Genomic DNA, 14,623 nt, shown 5'->3' with positions numbered 1-14,623 from the left:
AAAGAAACAACGCAGTGCTAAAGCTTGATGTTTCACAAAAACTTGCTGATAGATTACTAACCGATGGAGTCTCTTCTTCGGTATGATGAAAATAAAGGGCCACAGGGACTTAAAGATATTGCAGTTTTGAGGCTTGATTCACCTGTTTCGCTATTTTGGCAAACTGTCTGTGTCAAATTAAGCCTGTTTGTCCAAGGCAGTATGAATTTTGTTACACTCCGTTCATGAGAATATTATTGTGTGTTAAGGTCAATCTAACATGACAAATCTCTTATTTGACCAACATCCTCTCTTCCTCTGCAACCTCTTCAAGGCATCTTTGATGTCTTTGTTCCTCAGACTGTATATCAAAGGGTTCAGCATGGGAATCACCACAGTGTAGAAGACTGAGGCAAACCTGTCAAAGCTGGAGGAACTGCCAGAGCTGGAACTCAAATAGACAAAGATACCTGAGGTGTAGAAGAAGGTAACTGCTGTCAAGTGAGAAGCACAGGTGTTGAAAGCCTTGGACCGGCCTTTTGCGGAAGTGATCTTCATGATGGAGATGACAATGTAGACATAGGACATCATGATAACCAGGGATTTATTATCCCAAAGATCAGTGCTAAAATAGCAGTCAAGAGTCGTACAAAGAATGTGTCAGAGCAGGAAAGAACTAACAGCTGGGGCATGTCACAGAAGAAGTGGTGGATGACATTAGGCCACAGAAGTGGAGCTGAAGCATGGCACACACTTGGGACAGAGAAGCAGAGAATCCAGCCATATAGGACCCCAGCACCATCCACCACAGAGAGAGGGTGACATGGTTGATGAATAGAGGAGTGGGTTACAAATGGCAGCATAGCGGTCATAAGCCATGACTGTCATGAGACAAGACTCGCTCAGTCCCATGGTTGAAAACACAAAGTATTGAATGGCACAACCCACAATGGTGATAGTTGGCTTTGCCTGGAAGAAGTCGTAGAGCATCTTGGGGGCTGTAGAGCTCACATAGCAGATGTCTATAAAGGACAGATTACTGAGGAAGAAGTACATGGGTATGTGGAGGTGGGAATCCATCCTTATCAAGACAATGAGGAAAAGGTTCCAAGTCAGAGTTGTCATGTATATCACCAGAAACATACCAAAGAGGGCTGCTATGATTTGGGGAAAATCTGAGAATCCCAAGAGGATAAAATGGGTGATATTTGTAATATTTTCTCCCCCAGTCATTGGCTTTGGACTCCTACAGTCAGAAACAAAGAAAAGAATTCATTGCTGACTCAGGTGAAATGGTAGTGTTATAATTCTCAAATATGGTATTTTTTTTTCTTCCATTGAGCACTGGAAAAGGGGAAATGCTTCTCCATCCTGAAGGAAAGACTCCAACATTTCATCGTGAATTGTCAAAAAGTAACTTCTCAGTGTTTCAGTTTCTTATGTCATGAGGTCTCACTAAAACATAAAGACATGTATTAAAAGTTGATTGAGGTGTTCCCATTGTGGCAGAGCAGAAACAAATCCGACTAGGAACCATGAGGTGTGGGTTTGATCCCTGGCCTCACTCAGTGGGTTAAAAATCAGGCATTGCCATGAGCTGTGATGTAGCTCACAGACCCGGCTCGGATCTGGCCTTGCTGTGACTGTGGTGTAGGCCAGAGGCTGCAGCTCTGATTTTACCCCTAGCCTCGGAACCTCCATATGCCATGGGTATGGCCCTCAAAAGACACACAAACACACACACACACAAAAAAAGCAACAACAACAAAAATGTGATTGAAACTTTGAAATAAAGCAAAGTTTCTATCAGTCTCTGTAAGACAAAGCAATAGAAATTCTGTGACCATATATATATAGGAAGAGACCATCGATTACAACAGAAAGCTTTTAAAAGACCACTGATAATTTGATATATAACTGCTGCTTCCTAATAATAAAAGGATACGTTCCATCATTTCAGGAAACATTTGAATAGCTCTACTCTCCATGATGGGCAGCTAGATAAACTTTTAAAAATTACTCTTTTTCTTTTTGTGCTTTTTGAAGGCTGCACCCATGGCATATGGAAGTTCCCAGACTAGGGATCGAATCAGAGCCACAGCAATGTGGGATCTGAGCCATGTCTGCAACCTACACCCCAGCTCATGGCAATTCTGGATCCACAACCCACTGAGCCAGACCAGGGGTCAAACACACATCCTCATGGATGGGAGTCAGATTTGTTTCCCCTGTGCCACAACAGGGAACTCCCTTCCTTCTTTGCCCATAACTAATACCCTGTATATAATAATTCCTCAAATTTTACACAAATATATTCAATACCTCAACTCCAAAATGATGTAGAAATTTACATCGGATTTATAATCCTGATGGACACAGCATGGGTGCCCAATTAAATTATTAAAGAAGCCTTCTTAGGGAAGCCTTCATGCAAACCATTCCAAAATGAGACTAGAACAACTCACTACTGGCCCCACTCCTGTCCTGATTTTAAGATATTTTGCATCTTAGGAAAGAGTGTAGTACTCTGTGAAAGGTCAGACTTTAGAGATTTAGTTCTCAGTGATATAATCAAGATGACAACACAGGTCATTCCTAACTTCAGTTACCCTCATGAAAAAAGATTTAGCAGAGTTCCCGTCATGGCGCAGCAGAAATGAATCCGACTAGGAACCACGAGGTTGTGGGTTCCATCCCTGCCCTCACTCAGGGGGTTGAGCATCTGGCGTTGCCTTGAACTGTGGTGTAGGTTGCAGATGAGGCTCAGATCTGACGTTGCTGGGGCTGTGGCATAGGCCGGCAGCTGTGGCTCAGATTCGAGCCCTAGCCTGGGAACCTCCATATGCTGCAGGTGCAACACCAAAAACACCAAAAACACTAAAAACACCCAAAACCACTCTCAATTGTTCATAGAAAAGACATAGCTGTGAAAATCTTGAAACACAAGGATGACACAGAAGCACACCCCTAGACCACAGAGAGGGAGAAGGCCCACATTAGAAGGGGAGAGGAGCAGTACATTTGACTGCATTGCCCTTCCCCTATCCAATACAGCACTATGCTAAGAGGTGATTATAGGTTTAAGATGCACTGGTAAGTGTAATATAGACTAGCAGTCAGATTCTTCATTATTGTAATGGTGGTATGTAAGGTACTTATGCCAATGTAAATTTTAAAAATAGACATATAAGAAAAGCCATAGTTAAAATAATTTGTTATAGGATGCATATATTAAAATTTGTAAATTGTAACATCATTAACATAAAAAGTCAGGGCAGGGATGAAGAAAAGTGTCAAATGTAGGATGCTATCAAAGTTAAACTGTTATCAGCTTAAATTTTTTTTTTTTTTTTTTTGCCATTTCTTTGGGCCGCTTCTGTGGCATATGGAGGTTCCCAGGCTAGGGGTCGAATCGGAGCTGTAGCCACCGCCTATGCCAGAGCCACAGCAACGCGCGATCCGAGCCGCATCTGCAACCTACACCACAGCTCACGGCAACGCTGGATCGTTAACCCACTGAGCAAGGGCGGGATCAACCTGCAACCTCATGGTTCCTAGTCGGATTCGTTAACCACTGCGCCACGATGGGAACTCCAAAATGGGTTGTTATAAATATATTTTATGTAAGCTTCACGGTAACCACAAAAGAAAAACCTATAGTTTCTACACAAAAGACAAAGCATACTGCTACACAAAGACATCACTTCACAAAAGAAGACAGCAAGATAAGAAGCAAGGAATAATGGATCTATAAAATAATTGACAATTTGTCAATAATGTCATAAACTATCAATAATATTATAAACATTAATGGATTAAATTATCTTGTAAAAAGACATATACTAAATAAATACAAAAACAATATCCAACAACGTGCTTCTTTCAAGAGACTCATTTTAGCTTTAAAAATAGAGGCTGGGAATGATAGTGTAGGAAGATGCTCAAGCTAATGGTAACCAATGGTAACCAAAATACTCAATGGAGAGAAGACAGTCTCTTCAGTGAGTGGTGCAGGGAAAATTGGATATTCACATGAAAAGAATGTGACTACCAGATCTCAGTATTACACCACTAAAAAAATTAGCTTGAAGTGAACGAAGACTTAAATATATGGTCTTAAATAACCAATCACCGTAAAATTCCTAGAAGAAAACGAGGGGGGGAAATTTTCTTGATATGAGTCTTGGCAATGATTTTTTGGACACCTCACCAAAGGAAAAAGCAAAAAAAAAAAATCAAAATCAACAAATGCATTTGTATCAAATTAAAAAAACCCTTCTGTGGATCTCCCCTCATGGTGCAGAGGGAAAGGAATCTGACTAGGACATGAGGTTGCAGGTTCAATACCTGGCTCCCTCAGTGGGTTAAGGATCCGGCAATGCTGTGAGCTGTGGTGTAGGTTGAAGAAGTGGCTTGGATCCTGTGTTGCTGTGGCTGTGCTGTAGGCCGACAGCTCCGGCTCCTATTCTACTCATAGCCTCGGAACCTCCATGTGCCATGAGTGCGGCCCTAAAAAACCAAAATACAAAAGACAAAAATAAATAGATAAATAAAAATAAAACCTTCTGCCCATAAAAATAGTTTTTAAAAAGAGAGGAAAAAGTGGAATGAGAGAAAATATTTGCAAACCATATATATGATAAGGTGTAAATAACAAAAATATATAAGGAGTTATAGAACCCAATACCAAAAACAATATTTATAATAGTAACCTAATTAAGAATTAGGCCAAAACACTGAATATAGACAACCAAGTGATGAGCAGATACATGAAAATGTGTTTACTATCACTAATCATCAGAAAAATGCCAATAAAAATCTTAATGAGCTATCACCTTGCACATGGTATGATGGTATGATGGCTATTACCGAAAAGAAGAGGTAACAAATGCTAGTGAGAATGTGGAGAAAAGGGAACCTGTTCACTGCTGTGGTAATGTAAGTTGGTGCAGCTACTATGGAAAACAGAGTGAAGTTTACTCAACCAGAAATAGAACTGCATAGTCAGCAATTTTACTTCTGTGTGTATATACAAATGAAATACAATCACTCTCCAGAAGAGATGTCTACACCCCCATGTTCACTGCAGTATTATTTACAATAGCCAAGACATCTGAATGAATAAAGACATCATGATATACACATATGTTAGGCATCAGAAAATCTGGAGGGCATTGTGCTAAGTAATATAAGTCACAAGGAGAAAGACAAATACTGTATGATCTCACTGTGGGAGGGGGGAATCATAGCAGAGTTCCCATGGTGGCTCAGTGGAATCGAATCTGACAAGTATCCATCAGGACACGAGTTTGATCCCCTGACCCTGCTCAGTGGGTTAAGGATCCAGCATTGCCAAGAGCTGTGGTGTAGGTCACTGACATTGCTCAGATCTGGCATAGCTGTGGCTGTGGCTTGGCCAGCAGCTGTAGCTCCAATTCAACCCCTAGCATGGGAACTTCCATATTCCACAGGTGCAGTCCTAGAAAAGAAAAAAAAAATCTTAGAAACAGAGACCAAGTATGTGGTTCCCAGAGGCAGAGGATAGGGAATGGGAGAATTGGGAGAAGGTGGTCAAAGGTATAAACTTCCAGTTATAAGATAAATAAGATCTAGGAATGTAATGTACAACAAGACTATAGTTGAGAATACTATATTGTACACTTGAAAGATGTTAATACTTTGACTTTTTCAGCATTGACGGTGTCAGCTGTGGATTTGTCATACATGGCTTTTATTATGTTAAGGTAGTTTCCCTTCTATTGCTTGCTCACTTTCTGGAGAGTTTTTATCAGGAATAGGTCTTGAAATTTATCAAAAGCTTTCTCTGCATCTGTTGAGATGATAAGGTTTTTATTCTTCAGTTGGCTTATGTGGTATATCACATTGCTTGCTCTGTGGATACTGAAAAATCCTTGCATCCCTGTGATAAATCCCACTTGATCATGTTGGGACATACCTTTTTAAATTTTTTTTTTCATTTTTTGTTTTGCTGTTACTTCCCCAATACAATTTTTTCCTAGTGTACAGCATGGTGACCCAGTTACACATCCATGCATACATTCTGTTTTCTCCTATTATCATGCTCCACCATAAGTGACTAGACATAGTTCTCCATGCTACAAGCAGGATCTCATCGCTAACCCATTCCAAGAAATACTTTCGGATATACCTTTTTAATATACTTTTGGATTCATTTTGCTCACATTTTATTGGATATTGTTGCATCTATGTTCATAAGTGTTATTGGCCTGTAATTTTCATTGGTATGTGTGGTGTCTTTGTCTGATTTTGGTATCAAGGTGATAGTGGGATCATAGAATGAATTTGGGAGTGTTCCTTCCTCTGCAATTTTTTGGAAGAGTTTCAGAAAGATAGGTGTGAACTTTTCTGTGACTGTTTGATAGAATTTGCCTGTGAAGCCATAGTCCTTGATGTTTGTTTTTGGAATTTTTTAGCCGTAGTTGTGATTTCAGTTCTTATGATTGGTCTGCACAAATTTTCTATTTCCTTCTGGTTCAGTCTTGTGAGGTTGTACCTTTCTAGGAATCTCTCCATTTCTTCTAGGTTGTCCATTTTACTGGCATATAGTTGCTTGTAGTAGTCTCTTATGATCTTTGCACTTCTGTGATGACCATTGTAATTTTTCATTTCTCACTTTATGGATTTCAGCCCTCTCCCTTTTTCTTCTTGGTGAGACTGGCTAAAGGTTTATCGACTTTGTTGATTTTTTAGGAACCAACTTTTCATTTCATTGACCTTCTCTACTGTTTTCCTTGTCTCAGTTTCATTTATTTCTGCTGTGATCTTTATGAGTTATTTCCTTCTAATAATTTTGGCTTTTGTCAGTTCTTGCTTCTCTTGTTGCAGAATGGGAGAAGATCTTTGCAAATGAAGTGCTCACCAAGGGATTAATCTGCTAAATACATACATATCTCATTGAGCTTTCTACCAAAATAACAAAAAACCCCAGCAATGGACAAAAGATCTAAATAGATGGTTCTCCAAAGAAGACAGACATGTGGCAACAACAACAACAACAACAAAAAACTCATGAAAAGATGCTCAACGTCACTAATTATTAAAGAAGTACACTTCAAAACTACAATGACATATCACCTCACACAAGTCGGAATGGCTATCATCCAAAAGTCTACAAACAATAAATGATGGAGAAAGTGCAGAGAAAAGGGAACCCTCCTGCACTGCTGGTGGGAATGTAAGCTGATGCAGCCACTATAGAGAACAGTATGGAAGTTATTTTAAAAACAAACTCTAGAATTGCCGTATGATCCAGAAATCCCACTCCTGGCAATCTAAACAGAGAAAACCATAATTCCAAAGATACATGCACCCCAATATTCATTGCACCGCTATTTAAAATAACCAAGACATGGAAGCAACTTAAATGTCCATCAACAGATGAATGGATAAATAAGAGGTGGTACATACACACAATGGAAAACTACTCAATCATAAAAGAGAAGGAAATAATGCCATTTGCACCAACATGGATGGACCCAGAAATTTTCACACAAAGTGAAGAAAGTCAGAGAAAGACAAATATCATATGATATCACATATGTGGAATCTCATGAAAATGATACAAAAGAACTTCTTGACAATACAGAAACAAACCCTCAGTTTTCAAAACCAATTTTATGGTTACCATAGATGAAACCATTGTGGAGAGGAAAAAGGGCGAGGGTGGGAGTAACATATATACACTACAATAGAAAAGAGTTGCAAAGAAAACAAAAAGACAACCTACGGAATGGGAGAAAATAGTTTCAAATGATGCAACTGACAAGGGCTTAATCTCTCGAATATATAAGCAACTTATACAACACAACAGCAAAAAAAGCTAATCAACCAATGGAAAAATGGGCAAAAGACCTGAACAGACTGTTCTCCAAGGAAGATATATCGATGGCCAGCAAACACATGAAAAAATGCTCAATATCGCTGATTATAAGAGAAATGCAAATCAAAACTACCATGAGATACCACCTCACACCAGTCAGAATGGCCATCATTAATAAATCCACAAATAACAAGTGCTGGAGGGGCTGTGGAGAAAAGGGAACCCTCCTGCACTGTTGGTGGGAATGTAAACTGGTATAGCCACTATGGAGAACAGTTTGGAGATACCTTAGAAATCTATACATAGAACTTCCATATGACCTGCAATCCCACTCTTGGGCATCTATCCGGACAAAACTCTACTTAAAAGAGACACATGCACCCGCATGTTCATTGCAGCTCTATTCACAATAGCCAGGACATGGAAACAACCCAAATGTCCATCGACAGATGATTGGATTTGGAAGATGTGGCATATATACACAATGGAATACTACTCAGCCATAAAAAGAATGACATAATGCCATTTGTAGCAACATGGATGGAACTAGAGACTCTCATACTGAGTGAAATCAGCCACAAAGACACAGACAAATACCATATGATATCACTCATAACTGGAATCTAACATACAGCACAAATGAACGACTCCATGGAAAAGAAAATCATGGACTTGGAGAAGAGACCTGTGGCTGCCCAACAAGAGAGGGAGGGAGTGGGAGGGATCGGGAGCTTGGGCTTATCAGACACAACTTAGAATAGATTTACAAGGAGATCCTGCTGAATAGCATTGAGAACTTTGTCTAGATACTCATGTTGCAACAGAACAAAGGGTGGGGAAAAAATGTAATTGTAATGTATACATGTAAGGATAACTTGATCCCCTTGCTGTACAGTGGGAAAATTTTAAAAAAATAAAAAAAAAAAAAGAGTTGCTTAATGAGAACGTACTTTATAGCACAGAAAAATCTACTCAATCGTTTGTAATAACCTACATGGGAAAAAGGATGGGTATAAGTATACGTATGACTAATTCACTTTGCTATACACCTGAAACCAATAAAACATTGTAAGTCAAATATACGCCAATAAAATCAAGTAAACAGAAAGTTGTTAAGAGAGTAAATTTTTAAAGTTCTCATCCCAAGGAAAAACAATTTTACCTGCAAGAAATATGGACATTAACTAATTTTAAGATGGTAATCATTTTGCAATATATATTTATATCAAATCTCTAAGTTGTACACCTTAAATGTCTACATTATTATATGTCAATTCCATATCAATAACACTGAAAAAAAAAGAGTTTTAGTTCTGATACCCTCTCTCTTTTTGTCCCAGAAGGTCAAACACACTTGTCCAATTTACTCATAACAAAGTGAGCACAGCAAAACCCCCGAACCATAAAGCAAATGGGATATGGATGCCCAGCACACAAGCCAGTACCACAATCTTGCTCAAGAGCTGTAGGTTATTATTATCACTGATGGTTTACACATAACCGTGATTCACAGATGTGCCCAGGGACAGGAATGCCAGGGGTGCTAGAGTTGTATGGGTTAATTTTGGGGAAATACCTGAGACATCATCAGCCCTGTACACAGTCAGTAGCTTTGCCTCTAGGCAGGAATAGATTCAGACATCATTTAGAGGCAAGCCAAGTGAGCTGTGGCCATGAAGATACAAACCACGTATATTATGTTCAATTTAGTTTGCTCGAATTTGAGAACACTTGGGTCAATGGAAAATTGGCATGACTCTATGAGAGGCCTTGATGTCAAGAGTCAAAGCAAATATTTCAATCCTTAAATACTACAAAGGTATATTTCTATTTTTTGCTGGTACGGTCAGCATGTCATAGCTCCCTGACAGTTTCAAAACAGATTACACCTGACACTGTCCATAATCCAAAGGAGATGAAAATCAATAGTAAGTAAGAGACAGGAAAATTTTGGAAATGATTAATAACAAAGGATTTGAACTTTCAGAAAACAGAAAGTCTTATAAATGTGGACAACTAATTATTCTTGTACAAATAGATGTGTCAAAAGAGCAAAGAGAAATTTAAGAAACAAATTTTGTTATCAGTAAGAATTTAATATTTGGAAAAGTTAGTATTTAAAATTTACAAAGGATAAACTCTGGCTCACTATAAGTAAAAAGCAATAGGGGAATAAACATATAATCATTTCTATAAACTTGGGATGAGAAACATTTCTTAAATATAACACCAAAACAGAAACAATAAGAAAAATACGATATAAGAATTCAAAATTTTGTTACGACTAAAATTTCACTTACATAAAATGCTTTTGAAATATAATTGATGGGAGTTCCCGTCATGACGTAGTGGTTAATGAATCCGACTAGGAACCATGAGGTTGTGGATTCAGTCCCTGCCCTTGCTCAGTGGGTTAAGGATTTGGCATTGCCATGAGCTGTGGTGTAGGTTGCAGACGCGGCTCAGATCCTGCGTTGCTGTGGCTTTGGCGTAGGCCGGTGGCTACAGCTCTGATTCAACTCCTAGCCTGGGAACCTCCATATGCCGCGGGAGCGGCCCAAGAATAGCAAAAAAACAAAAAACCAAAAAAACAAAAAAAAGAAATATAATTGATGAACTGGTGGGAAATAGTCACAAATTATAAAAAGAAAATGTGGTGACATATTTAAATAAAAAGTCATAAATAAATATGGCTGATGAATAAAAAAAGGTCCTACCCTATTAAGGAAAAAATGCATTATGTAATTTATATAATCTTTTCTCTCTATCTCTACACACACACACACGCACACGCACACACACACACAAAATGTGAGCCAGTTAAATGCCAAAAGTAATAGTTGGTATGATTTTGATTTTCTTGTTCACACTTTTTGGTTTTCTTTGATTACCCACAACTCCTATATTTATAATAATAACAAGTTGATAAGATACATTAAATTTTAATCCCACATACTAGTTAAGAAGGAGAGATAAAAGAAGAGGGAAAATGAATGAAATGTAGTGAATGAAAGGAGAGAATGAAAGGTAGAGAATGACGGGAGAACAGACTCAGGCTTTCCTGACTTTTACCTACTGGATGTGTGACCCTTGGAAAGTTAGTAATCCTTCAGATGGCTCACTATAAATGGGGCATATAACACTTACCACCTCATACAGTGGTTTCAGGGATTGAAGGACATAAAGGCCTTAAAACAGTGAGCGATCAATAAATGTTGGTAGTTGTCATTCCCATGATCATTCCTCACTGTAAACGAAAAACTAAGGCAGAACTAAAACAAAAGGACCCAGGAGTTCTTCCAACTACCCTATGGTCCAGCAAATCCAACTCTTAGACATTATCTGGAGAAATCCATAATTTGCAATACTACATTCACCCCAATGTTCACTGCACCACTGTTTACAATATCCAAGACATAGAATCAACCTGAATGTCCATCAATAGAGCATTTGATAAAGAAGATGTGGTACATACATACGATGGAACGTTACTCAGCCACAAAAAAGAATGAAATAATGCTATTTGCAGCAACATGGATGGACGTACAATTATCATACTCAGTGAAGTACATCCCACAAAGAAAAATAAATATCATATGAGAACACTAATATGTGGAATCTAATTTAAAATGATACCAAATAATTTACAAAAGAAATGGAATGCCTGTGGTGGCACAGCAGGTTAAGGATCTGGCATTGTCTCTGAGGTGGTGCAGGATCAATCCCTGACCCAGCACAATGGGTTAAAGATCTGGCATTGCCACAGTTGGGGCATGGATCACAGTTGTGGCTTCAAATGGATCTCTGGCTCAGGAACTAACATATGCTGCTTGTGCAGCCAGAAAAAAAAAATAAAACTTACAAAACAAAAAGAGGCTCAAAGATCTTGAAAAAAAAATTATGTTTACCAAAGGGGAAACATATGGGGAGGGGTAAATTAGGGGTTGGGATTGACAGATATACACTACTGTATGTAAAATAGGTAGCAAGAACCTACTGTACAGCACAGGGAAATCTGCTCAGTACTGTGCAATAACGTACATGGGCAAAGAATCTGAATGGACATAGGTATGCGTACAACTGATTCACCTTGCTGCACACCTGAAACTCACACAACCTTCTCAGTCAACTGTCCTCCAATAAGTTTTTTTAAAATGAGTTCCTAAATTAGATGGTCTCTAAGCCTAAACTCAGAATATTGTTAAGAAATGACTGCATTTATTTCTGTGCTATTTCATTTTCCCCCATTTAGCAAAATTGCAAACTCCCAATGCTGCTTTTATGATCCAAAACCACCAACCACTGTTGAGCTGATGGTACCCTCACTACAAACAACATGTGGACTAGTGGAGATGCTTTGCTATTTAATGATAAGCGTCTCGTATACTAATATTTATATAATTAAACAAAGATATGTTGAATACCTTAAGAAATGGTTCTTCTACTCACTTTTGAACATGACCCTAAAAATATATTTGTTCATTTCAATGTATGGGTTTATTAAGTTTAAAATGTTTCTGTTTACTCTTAGAATAGGGTGCTGCTAATATGTTTCCCAGATGAGTAGGAATCAATGAAAATATTTTGAAAATAAAAATGCTCACACACAACATCCTCAAAATATCTATGTGATTAATCAGTCAAGACTTTTCCAGTAACTTGCTGAAAAATTCTTCACAGTCTTAATACCTTTTGAATCAGACTCAGCCACAACTAGGTACTCCGTGTAACCCAGCATTCCCAGAAAAGAAGGAAGAGTTGTGCATTGCTTTACTTAGTCACGAAAAAAATTATCATAAAAATTGATACTGTTAAAATTTGGAAAACTAGAGGAAAAGCAAATGCATTCTGAGCATATTCACTCTTTTCAATTAATAGTTCTTAGCATGTGTCCATCATTTCTTAAGACAATATTTAGAGGACAAAAATGGCCGAGGTCAATATTGCTTGGAGATTTCACTACGGAGAGAGAGCTAATGAAAACTTTTTCCAAATCAGATCTAACAAAAGACATGGTCATTTGTCAGGCTGTGTAGGGTACAAACTAAAATGAAGAAAGCCAGGAATGGTGCTGGATGAAGAACAAGTTATCTAAAAGACAGTTCAAGTGACAGCTAAACCAACACTACCTGTGCTGGGACTTGGCATCTCTGATAACTGTGTCACCTGTGCTGCGGCCACCAGACCCCCAAGGTATCCATCACGAGAGGGGAGAGATATTTGAAATATTTCTGAAGGCCAGTGCAGTGGTACTTGAGGACTTCGTCATACCATTATGGAGAAACTATGAATCCAAGCTGTATATTGAAAAGGAAATCAAATTAATTATTTTTTTAAAAGGAGCATTCTCAGGAAAAAGTAAATTGAAAGGGTCCATGGGACGGATAAAGTTTGGAAACACAGACAAGCATTTTCAATCTTGGGAAATTTCCCTGAATTGAAGTAAATTCGTATTTTAAGTCAGCACTCGATTCACTTGCACAAGGTGTTGGGCTTCATAGACAGGATTTCATTTGATTTTACAGGATCATACCGCCCCTCGTTTTCAGGGGGAAAAATGGAAGGTAACAGAGTTCAAGATTACATTCTTGAGAAACCGCACAACTAGTCCTCAACATTTGTCTCCCACAGCAGAGTGAGGACCTGAAATTTTAGGGTAGTGATCGTCCTTTCACTGAAAGTCAGAGAATTGGAGTAAGGAGAAAGAGAACCTGAGGAAGAGCCCTAAGAGGGGGGTATGGACACGAGGAGGGGGGAAGAGTTGAAGAATGAAAGAAACAGGACTATAAACTTTGCTCCATGAACGTCCTCCTAAAAGAATCACATGGCTATGGAGATAGCACAGAACCCACGGTTCTCTGTAAAGCTCACCCTCTCACCTTGCCTCCATTCCCAAGAGGACAGAGTTCTTGCCAAAGGTTGACACTGTGTAATTCATTCTCCCCTAAAAGTTTTCAAGTGAGCCCTGTGGCCCTTCAAGGTGGGAACTGTGTCCACGAGCTGGCTGTCCACCCACAGCCAGAGAGATGCTCACAGGGGGTTACTCTTAAATGTGGTACTACAGGCAGAGGTGAAAGGAGAAGGACAATTAGGGAGAGGAACCTCTCCAGGTACTTGCTCTCTGGAGTCACGGTTGTCATGGAGCATTTGTCCCTGCTAATTTCATGCTCCAGTTTGCCATGTCCCTTCTGGATCCATTCCCTACTTCCCAATAGTCCAATCATAATCTTAGGATTATAGCTTTTCTTTTAATGAACTTGAAGTCATTAGAGCTAGAAAGACCCAGGGATTTTTTAATCCAATACCATCATTTTCCAGGTGATGACCTGAAGCCTGTAGAGCTAAGGGATTTGTCAAGATGACAAAGCAAGTTGGTAAGAATAACTTGAAAACCCTATGTTAAGCATGTGCACTTCCTGTTTACAAAGTTCTTGCATTACACGTATATGCATACACACACACTAAATATATATGTATATATACACACGCATACACACTACATGCATATACACACATACTACATATGTGTTCCCATTGTGCCTCAGTGGGTTAAGAACCGACTAGTATCCATGAGGATACAGGTTCGCTTGCTCATCTTGCTCAGTGGGTTAATGATCCTGCCGCCTCAAGCTGTGGCATGGGTCACAGATGCGGCTAGGATCCTGTGTTACTGTGGCTGTGGCATAGGCCTGCAGCTAGAACTTAGATTCTACCCCTAGCCTGGGAACTGCCATATGCCATGGGTGTGGTTCTAAAAATAATAAATTAAGTAATTAAAATAAT

General features: G+C 38.9%; 1 pseudogene; it reads right to left on the bottom strand.

Moving 5' to 3' along the window:
• On the bottom strand, nucleotides 250-1,212 carry LOC100524301 (annotated as a pseudogene).

Source organism: Sus scrofa, chromosome 2 (genome assembly GCF_000003025.6).
Source record: "Sus scrofa isolate TJ Tabasco breed Duroc chromosome 2, Sscrofa11.1, whole genome shotgun sequence".
NCBI classification, from domain to species: domain Eukaryota; kingdom Metazoa; phylum Chordata; class Mammalia; order Artiodactyla; family Suidae; genus Sus; species Sus scrofa.
The sequence above is the reverse complement of the archived record's forward strand: the minus strand, read 5'-3'. Positions and strand labels throughout refer to the sequence as shown.